The following is an 11,824-nucleotide window of genomic DNA, read 5'->3' as shown; positions in this document are numbered from 1 at the left end:
TGCTGCTGTGGCGCGGAGGGCAATCTAAACTCCCCTCTGTCTGGAGATCAGGGGGCGGGGCCACCAGCCATGTGACCATTTTCTCTGAGGGCAAACCACTGAGTTCCACCACCTCTTTTCCCAGAAAAAAAGCCCTGGATATAAGCATCATCCCTTGGTCTGATGAAGGGAGTGTGACTCTTGGAAGCTTATACTCTGGAAATCTGGTTGGTCTTTAAGGTGCTACTGGGCTTGAATCTTGCTTTTCTACTGCAGACCAACAAAACGTCCTATCTGAAACTATCCCAATTTAGTTTCTGTTTAAGAGATGATGGATAATTACATCCCCATTGTTTTAAATAGGATAGTTTGGCTTTCTGGTTAGTTAGCTCCTGCTTGTCAGATATGTTTTAAATTCAATTCACTTCTTGGGCAGGGGTAGGCAACTCTGCCCATAGTACTGATGGTGGCACACTAGAACATTTTGCTTGGCACCCAAGCTAGATCGCTGCCCAAGCAATCAAGACACCGGCAGCACTGCTGGCCTGAAGCCAGCGATGCACAAGGAGGTAAGACTTTCAGACCTGCACAGCTACCAGCTTAGTCCAATCCCTAATAGGAAGGCAGCTCCCTGGGGCTTGGCTTGCTCCAAATGTACCTGGTCAAGGACATCCTTCCCCTCACCCGTATTTGGTTTGCATTTTTATAGGCAGGCATTTAGGCACGTGGTCCAAAAAGGTTGCCCTTTCCTGTTCTAGGGTATGGCAGAAATGCACATAATATAGGTCCAGCGAGTGCCGGGAAGGGAGAATTCTGGGGTACCCTGGGTATGTAGCTTTGGCTTCCAGATTTAGATACAAGGCCCATTCCAAGTTTCTCTTAGAAACGAAATACTGTATGCGTAGTAAAGCAACAACCTGTGAGGTAGTTTAGCGTGAGAGAGAGAGTGACTGGCCCGTGTCACCCTGCCAAGCTTCCATGACAGAACAGAAATTCGGATATGGGCCTTCCAGGTCTTGGTCCAGCACTCAAACCACTTGACTGATTCACTGCTTTTTCTACGTCCTCAGAGCAATTTACAACCACAACAACATTCGATTTATATACCACCCTTCAGGATGACTTAACACCCACTCAGAGCGGTTTACAAGGTATGTTACTATTATCCCCACAACAAAACACCCTGTGAGGTGGGCGGGGCTGAGAGAGCTCCAGAGAACTGTGACTGGCCCAAGGTCACCCAGCTGGCTTCAAGTGGAGGAGCGGGGAATCAAACCCGGTTCTCCAGATTAGAGTCCCACGCTCTTAACCACTACACCAAACTGGCTCTCAATAGATCATAATATCAGCTAGGTGATTGTGCAATTTGGCCTTAGGGTTATGTACATATAAGTGAATAACCTTGTTTTTGGCAACAGATTCTGAATACCTGCCAACTGTACAGTACAGTTTATAAGAACTGTACAGTTTATAAGAAAAGTGGAGGATATAAACACATCAAGTCAAAGGACTCACTCAGCCAAATGTTACTCTTTGTATTTAATAACTGTTAAGGGATTAAATTTGTTTTGGCAGTTATATTTAGTAGGGTCTTTCACTGAATGAATTTTTAAGTTAATAAATGGTCAAGTGCAAATTACATTTGCATACATTATCAAAATCTCAGTTCAAGGACAATAATGTGAAACCAAAAGCCAGGATGCTGGAGGCCTTTAGATGAACTTGAGTGACCTGCCATGTGGCCAAACTATATGGGGGAATTTCCTGACTTCGTGTTAAAAATTATCATGGAGGGATTTGTACTGGGTCATGGTGTGAGAGGTGGAGTTTTTGTTTACCCATTTCCATCTGTACCATTTTTGTAACAGAAACCACAAACACACACACTAAGGTTGCCAGATTCCCTTAACCTCCCGGTGAGAGGGGAGGAGGGACCTGGTACTTACCTTGGTGGTCCTCCTGCGCATGTGGCAGCCACAATGACATCACTTCCAGAAGTGATGTGATTGCGCTCAGCATGCTCCCGCTGACCCTGTGAAGTGACATCATTTGTGTGGGGAGCTCGCCTGCTGCATGCTGGCCTAGGAGATTTCTTGCCTCCTGGACCCATTCCCTGAGGCCTTTCTCCCCCACTGGCCAGGTGAGTGGTGGCAGGGGGCAGAGACTGGGATCAGGAGCTTCCCTGCCCCAACTGGGGAACCTAGTAGCCCTAACATACACATATATACTGCTATTAGCCCCATCAGAAAAAAAATTCTGAGGGGGTAGGATTTCTATCTGGAAAATGGAGTTGGAGGGAAAAGGAATATTCTTCTCTCCCCTGTACCACAGCCCAATCCAAATTCCTCCTTCCTCTGGAGCTGCTGTTTAACTTTAAAAGAATATACCAGAAGTTTCAGTCACAGATCTCTCATGCTACATGTAGTGGTCTCCTGAGTAACAACATACCTGGAAGAATAACACAACATGTAGAGAGGCTACTGGTGAGGAATTAAGACGACCAGAGATGTTTTCTTTTTCAGAGTACACTTTTTTGAAATCTGTTCTCTGAAATGTTTGGGTTCTGATTTTGTCCAGTAAAACTGGCTGAAGTAGGTTTTTGTAAACGTAAGAATGACACGGTGTCAATAAAAGAGCTCAGCCTTCTCTCCAACACAGAGCTGGCACTACCCCTGAAACAAGTTGGTACAGATTGCTGCCGCTTGATTGCTATCAGAAGCAAAACAGAATAAGCATATCACCTCTTCTGCAGTTATTCCACTGCTTGTTCATTAATTCCCAGCGGTTCAATTCAAGGTGCTGATTATTGTTGACAAAGTTCTTCATGACCACTTCTCTCAACATTGTCTGCTGAGACAGGTTTGCTTTTCTGAGCAATCTTCTGAAGGTACCAGCCTGCAGAAGGGTAAGATCTACAGTTGCCGGTACATGCTCTGTTGCGGCTCCCACCTGGTGGAATGGCCTGCTTGATGGAGTCAGGAAGGCTTCTGCATTCTTATTATTCCATAGACTGTCTAAAAAGGAGTTGTTCAGGAGGTTGTTTTTGTAAAGGGAATAATATAAAGGGAATAAGAATCTAGTTTATTTCGTTGTCTATTGCATGTTTTATCATGCTTCTACTGCATTATTTTCTAATTTTTGTAATCCAGTTTTTGCATTGTTTATAACAAGAATCTTCCTACACAAGACATCTTACATGGGGATGTTCAAGTGTCTTACTTTCTGTGCGGTCTTATATTCAAGTGTACTCTGTCTCCCTAGCAATTCATATGTATCCACAAAGGGAGACTAAGTGTAAGATCTTTCACTTGAGAAAGATTCTAAGTCTTATACCATTTTAATGCATTGTTTTCTCACTTTGTAATCCACCTGGAATTTCAGCAAGAAAGATAGACTATAAACAAATAATCATAAATTGATCAGCATTGCAACATAGTTACAGGAAGAGAGATTATCTATTTCATGTAAAAAGTCAATAAGGGGTTTTCATTCAACCACAAACTTATTGCCTTCTCTCTGATCAGTGAAGTGAGTTTTGCCATAATTGCTAATCCCAACCCTTTATTACAGGCAGTGTTGGACTCTTCCAATTTTATGCATATATTATTCTTGCTGCTGTGGTCATATATATAAAAAACTTTCCATAGCTTCTTTCCAACTGCATATCCATCATTCCCAACAAAAAGGTCTCTGGTTTCAATTGTATTTTAATCTTTTAAATCTTCTGAATTAGTAATTGTATTTGTGTCCAAAAAGTCTTTGCTTTCTTGCAGGTCCACCACATATGATAAAATGATCACTCATGTTGAACACATTTTCAGCATAAGTTTGAATAACCCTTGTACAGCCTAGACAGTTTCTCAGGATTCATATACCAAAGATACATCATCTTATAAAAATTTTCCTTAAGAATGGATCTTAATGTAAATTTTAACCCTATTAACCACATATGTTCCCACTGTTCCATTAATATAAAATATCCAAAAATTTTTGCTCATTTAATCATACATTCTTTCATTTGCTCTTCCCCTGTTTCAAATTTCAACAAGAGTTTATACATTTTGGCAATAACATGTTCATCATTGTACATAGATCGATTTCAAATTCAGTTTTAAATTGCTCTAAATCATAACACCTCTTGTCTAGTTTAAACCTTTCCAAACTTTGCATGTAAGAAAACCATTGACAAATATTTCCTTCAGTTGATAAATCTTCTCTTGGTTTTATTTAAAATTCTAACATATCTTAACATGTTAACCATTTAAATGTACTCACCATTTCCCTTCTAAAGTGGGCTTCTTGCAGCAATAGCAACAGGTACTTGGGGGCAAATCCTCAGTTTAGATTGACTCCATATTGTCAAAATGGCCCACCTAACATAATGGTTATTAAATTCTGCATTAATCTTAGCTTTATCGTAAAACAAATATCCATGCCGTCCAAACCTTAGTTCATAGTCTTCTAAATCCAATAATCTTTTGTTTTTTAGCAAGATCAGAAAGACAGATTTTGGAGATCATAAATTTCTGCTGGGCTTCTGAGTCCACATTCCTAGTGCTGCTTTTGTAAAGAATTCTGCTATGAATGCCAAATTCAGGCCAAATAAGACTCTGTTTTGCCTCAGCCCCAATAAACAATATAAACATTTTTGAACTTCCACAGTTTTTAAAGAAATGGTCCTTCCTAGTGGTGCAACAGCAAGACGCAGTGCCAGAAAAAACTCTTACTTTTGCCAGCTTAACAAAGAGGAGGAAAAAAGGGCGGGAGGGGGGGACACAGTTGTTGGTAGATGTTAAAAGATTTTGTTATTTATTGAATACGTTTATCATTTTTCTACTTGAGGTTTCCTAAGGCCAATAGGTAATTAGAGTGATATACTGCGAACTTTTATATTACACCAACCATGGAGCCTCCTTATTTGTCTTTTAATTTGGATTGCCCATAATCCGATTCCTGAGTACTAGAAATGCTTTTCTGCTACACCATCTAAATAGCTCCAACCTCTAAAAAACTGGATTAATTCCTCGCCATGTGACAAATCTAAGCTGTGGAAAGCTGGCTCTTTGAGATCCTTCAGTGGAAAATATGACATATGGAATCGGACAGTGGACATGTCCCTCCACTTCTCCTCTTGATAGAGGGGAAGAATGCATGAAGGCTTAGACTGCAATCATAGAACTCTGTCCTGGGAGTAAGTCGATTGAGTAACATTGAACTGACTTCTGAGTAGACATGTTTAAGTTTACTTCCTTATATTTGGGAGGACAAAAGTCTGGGATTGGCAAACATAATGCTTCAAGACTTACAATATTCATACTTAACAGAACAGACTTTTGCACATTCTAAACTGACAGACTTACAAAACACTAATTTCTGGAAGGAAATATAGGACACACCCAGGAGTTCAGCATTTGGATTGCATTTGCTGTTTGAAAATTAACTTCCTGAAAGAGCACAACATCACAGTTACTTTTGAGCTGACCAGCATACTGTAACTATTCTAGTGCCCAATTACCAATTCTTCCTTATTTAAAGCACAAAAGAAACATGCAGACAATGTGTTCTGAAATTCTAATAATCTACAGAAAGCAACTATACTTAACTTTTTAAAAAACCCTTAAAATCTAAAACATGACTGGCAACAAATATTTTCATCTATTAAAAAATCCTTAGGACTACACAGGAAACAGTGTAAGAAAATTACTTAAGTATCTCAGTGAAAGTAAACACATAATTCTAGGTCAGATCAAAAGAATAATATTTATATATATTAATATTGTATATTATTTTTATAAAATCAATTAATAGGGCTCATAAATCCTACAATACCCCGTGTACATTCGACTTCCTTTAAGTTGTTGGATTGGCAATTGTCCATTCTTTTTTTTTTAACCAGTCAGCAATAGTTAGAGGTTCCTATTTGTGCCACATAATGGCTACAAGGATTCTTCTGACTGCTGACAATAAATTCTAAATTAGTTCTCAATGTTCTGGTCTAATTTAATCTTTGAAACACCAAAGCAAGGCAACCATAAGATCAAGAGAAACATTATAAAGAATCAATAAGTATTTATGTAAGTATTTATTCAGGCGATACCATTCTCTTTGGATGAAAGAAAAAGAACTAATACCAAAATAACTCCAGTAATGGTTGTTTGTGAGCATGAGAGGCTACAGAGTAAATGGACACGGGTGCTGTAAAAGACCAGTGAGACTTTTACCTTGTCTTTCCTGATGAAGCACTTTGAACAGTTGACATACTGCATCAATTCAATTCATGTATCCCTAACCTGGTCACCTGTGATGAGTAAAAAATCTGTCCATGATGATTAGGCGGGGAAATTTTGCAAAGTTTGTTCTTGGTTCCTTGCAGACCACAAATGAGAAGGTAAAAATTGTTATGGGTTTGTAACTTTTGAAAACTTATTTGTAAGACTGATTTATATCATTATTATTAGCAATGATTCTTTTCATGTTATGTTCCTTGCATTTCCCCATCTTTAAGTTAGGCAACAAGAAGCATATTCTAACAGCGCAATTCTAAGAAGAATTACTCCAGTCTAAGCCCATTGAAGTAACTCTGCTTAGGATTGCATAGTAAGTACCTTAGATGGTTACAGAGTTAAGTAAAAATAAAATAGCATTTGAGACCCTAGAATAGCATTATAAATGTTATTTAATTTGAAATGCAAACTGTATTTTTCCTATTATCTAGCAATCAGAACTGTATTGTTCCTAATTGCTGTTCTGGCTGGCATTCATTACTAATAAATAAATGTCCCAGCATAGAATTGTACTGATGGCGCTTCATTAAGTCATCCCATTTCATTGCACCAAACTCTTTACATCCTTTTTCATTCACTAGGTGAGCAGGAATTATTTAGACCAATTCAGCTACAATTACTCATGTTGTATGGTTTCATTTTGTGAGTAGTCACAATGAAATTACCAAACAAGTATCAGTTAAGAGATACTAGATGCTTAATTCCATTCTAATTTAATTTAAAAAACAAATATGCTGTAGAATTGCAGTAGCTTCAATAAAATAGTGATTGCTGCTCTAGGAGTACTGACAATTTTAAAATTTAAATAATCTGAGGCAGAAGATATAGTTGTTAAATTGAAGGTAAGTTTTAGGACCTGAGGGACAGAGAAGCAAATATAACTGAATTGGGAAGATATTTCTTTGAATGTGGGATAGGACTGACCATTTGACATCAAACTTGCTTTCTCATTTTGTGCCAGGTTCGTGTGCCCATGTGCAAATTGGCACCTGCAGATGAGGGAAGGCGGAACTGAACTGAACTGAACTGCATGAACTGAAAATATTTATTTATTTATTTATGTTATTTATAGTCCACCTTCCTCACTGAGACTCAAAGCAGATTACACCGTGGGAGTACAGTCAATGTCAATAAAAATTGTAATAGGGTATATAAATGCAACTTTGTACAACCAGCAGAAATCTAATACAGAGTTGAAGAAATGCTGAAAAAGAGTATAAACAATTCTAATACTGACATATTAAATAACATAGAACTACCAAGTAGGATCATACTTAAAGCCACAGATAGTACACAGTAACACATGGTAGTAAAGTCTATGGTCCCTCCCTGCCTCTTTACTGATGCATCTCTCTGAAACGCTTCCTTACAATACAGCCCTCCTGTTTGAGTAGAAAGCCCTCCTGAATAATTCGGTTTTGCATTGTTAGTGGAAAGCCGGGAGAGTGGCAGGCCATTCCACAAGGTGGGTGCTACTACAGAGAAAGTGCATGTATGGGCAGCTGTTGATTTTGCCCATGTGCAAATTGGCACCTGCAGATGAGGGAAGGTGCTGTGGCAGAACTTAGGGAGAGAAGCTTAGATATGCCAGACCAAGACCATGAAGAACTTTGTATGGGATGCCCAATATCTTGAATTGAGCCTGGTAAGCGATAGGTAGTCACTGGAGTGATAATAACTGAGCTGCAGCATTCTGCACCAACTGGAGAGTCTTTGAGTTAACTTAGAGGGGAGGCCTATGTACAACACATTGCAGTAATCAAGTCTCGATGTTATCATGGCATGGATCCAGTTGGCCAGATGGGCCGTATTGAGGTAGGGGGTTCTCCAGACTAGACTGAAGTTGTAGAAAGCATTTTTTGCAGCTGTCATAGCTTGCTTTTCTGGTAACAACAACAACAACAACAGTAACATTCAATTTATATACTGCCCTTCAGGACAACTTAACATCCACTCAGAGCAGTTTACAAGGTATGTTATTATAATCCCCACAACAATCACTGTGAGGTGGGTGGTGCTGAGAGAGCTCTGAAAGAGCTGTGACTGACCAAAGGTCACCCAGCTGGCTTCAAGTAGAGGAATGAGGATTGGGGAATCAAACCCAGTTCTCCAGATTACAGTCCTGCCGCTCTCGACCACAGCACCACACTGGCTCTGGATGCAATATAACCCCAAGGCTCTTTACTGAGCCTGCAAGGGTCAGATTAATTCCATTGAAAGTGGGCACTACAATGACCTTCAAGATCTCTGCCTTCCCAATGATAATCACTTCCATATTGTCTGGGTTCAATTTCAATTTGTTCGTTTTCAGCCATTTAACCACAGCTGTCAGGTAGTGACCCAAGATTTCTACTGCATCCTGCAGCGATTTGGATAGTGAAATAGAGTTGGGTAGAGTTGGGTGTCATCTGCATATTGATAGCTTCCAGCTCCATAGCTACAAATGAGTTCTCCTAAAGGAGGCTTAATCACATGGGGGATAAAATTGCTCATTGTGGAACCCTGCAAGATAATTCCCACTCTGAAAACAGCTGATCTCCAACAGCAACCCGTTGAGTTTGTTTTATGAGAAATTATTTAAACCAGAGCTATTGATCGCAATCACTTTTCCCAGAAAGGGCAGATAAGAAACTGGGTTATAATAACTGGCCATGTCATTTTTGTCTAGAAATGTTTTCTTAAGCAGAGGGAGATAAACCCCTGTTTGAGTGTCTGGGAGAATGCCCTGAGTTGGCGATTAATTTACAATAGACCTCAATGGCTCATTGATGTGGTCCTTACATGATATTAACAAGCCAAGATGGGCAAAGATCCAGTGCACAAGTTGTGGCTTTCTGTGGATTCTAAGGAAAGATCACAAACAGGGTCCTGGATACAATCACTCATGCCAGATTGGACAACTGTAAAGCATTCTACAAGGGCTTGTCTTTGAAGATGGTTTGGAACTTAAGCTGTACAATAGGCAAGCAACCAGGAAGACGCTACAAACATATTACTCAAGGCTATAGTGGCTCTGTAGTGGCTCTTAGTTTGTTTTTGGATTCAGTTCAAACTCTAGATCTTGACCTTTAAAGTATTAAATTCAAAAGATCTACTTGGATTCAGTTTAATCTATACTGGTTTTACTGCACTGTTGTCATGTTCCTTTCTGTTATTTTAATTTCACTTTGTATGGACTCGTTTCTGTATTTAAAATTTTATATTTTATATATGCCAATAAAGGCTTGCTTGACTGACTGATTCAGTTCAAGTTCTAGATCTTGACCTTTAAAGTATTAAATTCAAAAGATCTACTTATCTCTGCCCATATGAATCTGCCCAGGCCTTGAAATCTGGCAGGCCCTGATAAAGAGACTGCATTGTCAAAGGTGAGATTTAGGGTTGCCAGGTCTCTTCAGCCTCCAGTCTTTGTGTTGCCCCAGGCAGCGCTCCCGCACTCCACAGTGAGGTGAGTCAAGCCCGTTTGGGGCCCAAATTGGCCCACTGTGAAGTGCAGGTGTTCTCCAGGGCCCTCCTGGCAGTGCTGCCACGTTCTGCAGCTGGCTGAACTGGTCCCCTTGGTGCTTAAATTGGCCTGCTGCAGAGTGCAGGAACGCTGCCAGGATAGTGCGACAGGCCCTGGAGTGCTCCTGTGCTTTGCAGCGCACCAACTATGGCCCATAACAGGTCCGATTCAGCCTGCTGCGGTGTGCGGGGAGCGCTGCTAGGAAGGCCCTGGAAAGCTCCTGAGCTTCACAACAGGCCAATTTAGGCCCCATATGGGCTCAATTTGGCCCGTTTGGGGCCCAAATTGGCCTATTGTGGAGTGTGGGAGTGTGCTGCACTGCCTTTTACCCCACCAGCCAGGTGAGAGGGTGGAGGGTGGGAGTGAAAGATCCCCTGCCCCCACCTGGGGACTAGCAACCCTAGTGAGATTGATACTATTGACAGTAGAGTTGCCAGCCTCCAGGTAGTGGCTGGAGATCTCCCGGAATTACAACTGGTCTCCAGGCCACAGAGATCAGTTCACCTGGAGAAAATGGCTACTTTGGCTGGTGGGCTCTATGGAAAAGGTCCTTTCCCTCCCCAAACCCCACTTTCTCCAGGTTTCTCCAGGTTTCACTCCCCAGATCTCCAGGAATTTCCCAACTCGGAGCTGGCAACCCTACTCGACAGTGTCTTTTCAGCTGTGGCCCCCCAGTTTGTGGTAATCCCTCACTTTGAGAATGCATCTGTCCCCTTCAAGGCCTGTCTTCTAGAATAATTTAAAAACATACATTTTCCATTTGGGCCTTTGAAATTTATTGTGCTGTCATCATTTAGTTATTTTTTAAACTGGCTACTAAAATATTTTCCTTAATGACAGCTGTGCTATTTTTTTTAAATTCACCATTACTTTAAATAATGATTTGTATTGGAATATTTAATCTACCACTTTTGAGCTTTTACTGTTTATCCTATATGCCGCACTTAATATAAAAAATTGTATTTTGCTATTTATTTCCGTTGTAATCCATCTTTGGTACTCTCTTAATAGAATACCAGGGAACAAACTGCCTAAACAAATAAGTAGTGACATAGTATCTTTTAAGCATCTTGTCCACTTTTATCAGTATTGTCCTTGAACTCCTTGGAGGAAGGGAGGATATAAATAGGAGGAACTGAATGGGAAAAGTTTGGTGCACTATGGGAGAGCCAATTTTTAGCTTATTCATGGGAGCATCAACCAATATTATTTATTTTCATACGATGTTGAGTCTGGCTAGTGTGAAGGGGAAATATTTTTCTGTTTGGGATAAAGCAATCTTTGGGCACAGACTAAAATTTCAGGGAGGATGCCATGTATTCATATAAAATTTTGAGTATTTTGATGTATACATGCTGTTATCGTTTAAAGGAATTATTTTATTATTATTAATCAAAAGAATTATTTTATTATTACAACAGGCAATGTTGCATAATGGTCAGAGAGTCAGACTAAGGTCTGGAAGACCCAGGTTTAAATCCCCATTGGGCAATGGAAGCTTTCTGGATGACCTGAGCTGAGTCATACACACCTCACAGGTGTGTAACCTACCTCACAGGGTTGCTTTGAGGATAAAAAGGAAGGAGAGGGGAATGATGTAAGCTTCTTTTAATCCCCAGTAGGGAGAAAGGCATGGTATAGATGAAGTAAAGAATACATAATTATTTTTGCCACAAGATTAAGAAAAAGTTCTCATATGGCAATTTCATTTAATTACAAGTGCCTAGCTGTAAGAGTCTAATGCCATTAGCTGGTGTTTTAAAAGTATGCTAGTGTCATAAGAATAATAAAAATTAAAAATTAAAAAAGTATGCTAGTGTCATTGCCCAGTTTATTCGTATTAGTGCTTGAATTACTTGCAAATGTAATTATTGTGATTTTTGCTTAGATTATTTTGCAAAGTTGAATATATCCCACCATAAGTTCATAAAGTAAGAGAGTTTGTAGAACACCACCATAGTCTTCAGAAATAGAATTGGTGTGAATTATTAGGATGTTTTTGACAAAAGTCCTCTTTTGGGGGCGGAACAGAGTTACTTCAGACATTCACAGAGGT

The sequence above is a fragment of the Eublepharis macularius genome, chromosome 6 (genome assembly GCF_028583425.1).
Source record: "Eublepharis macularius isolate TG4126 chromosome 6, MPM_Emac_v1.0, whole genome shotgun sequence".
Taxonomy (NCBI): domain Eukaryota; kingdom Metazoa; phylum Chordata; class Lepidosauria; order Squamata; family Eublepharidae; genus Eublepharis; species Eublepharis macularius.
Note: the sequence above shows the minus strand (reverse complement) of the source record.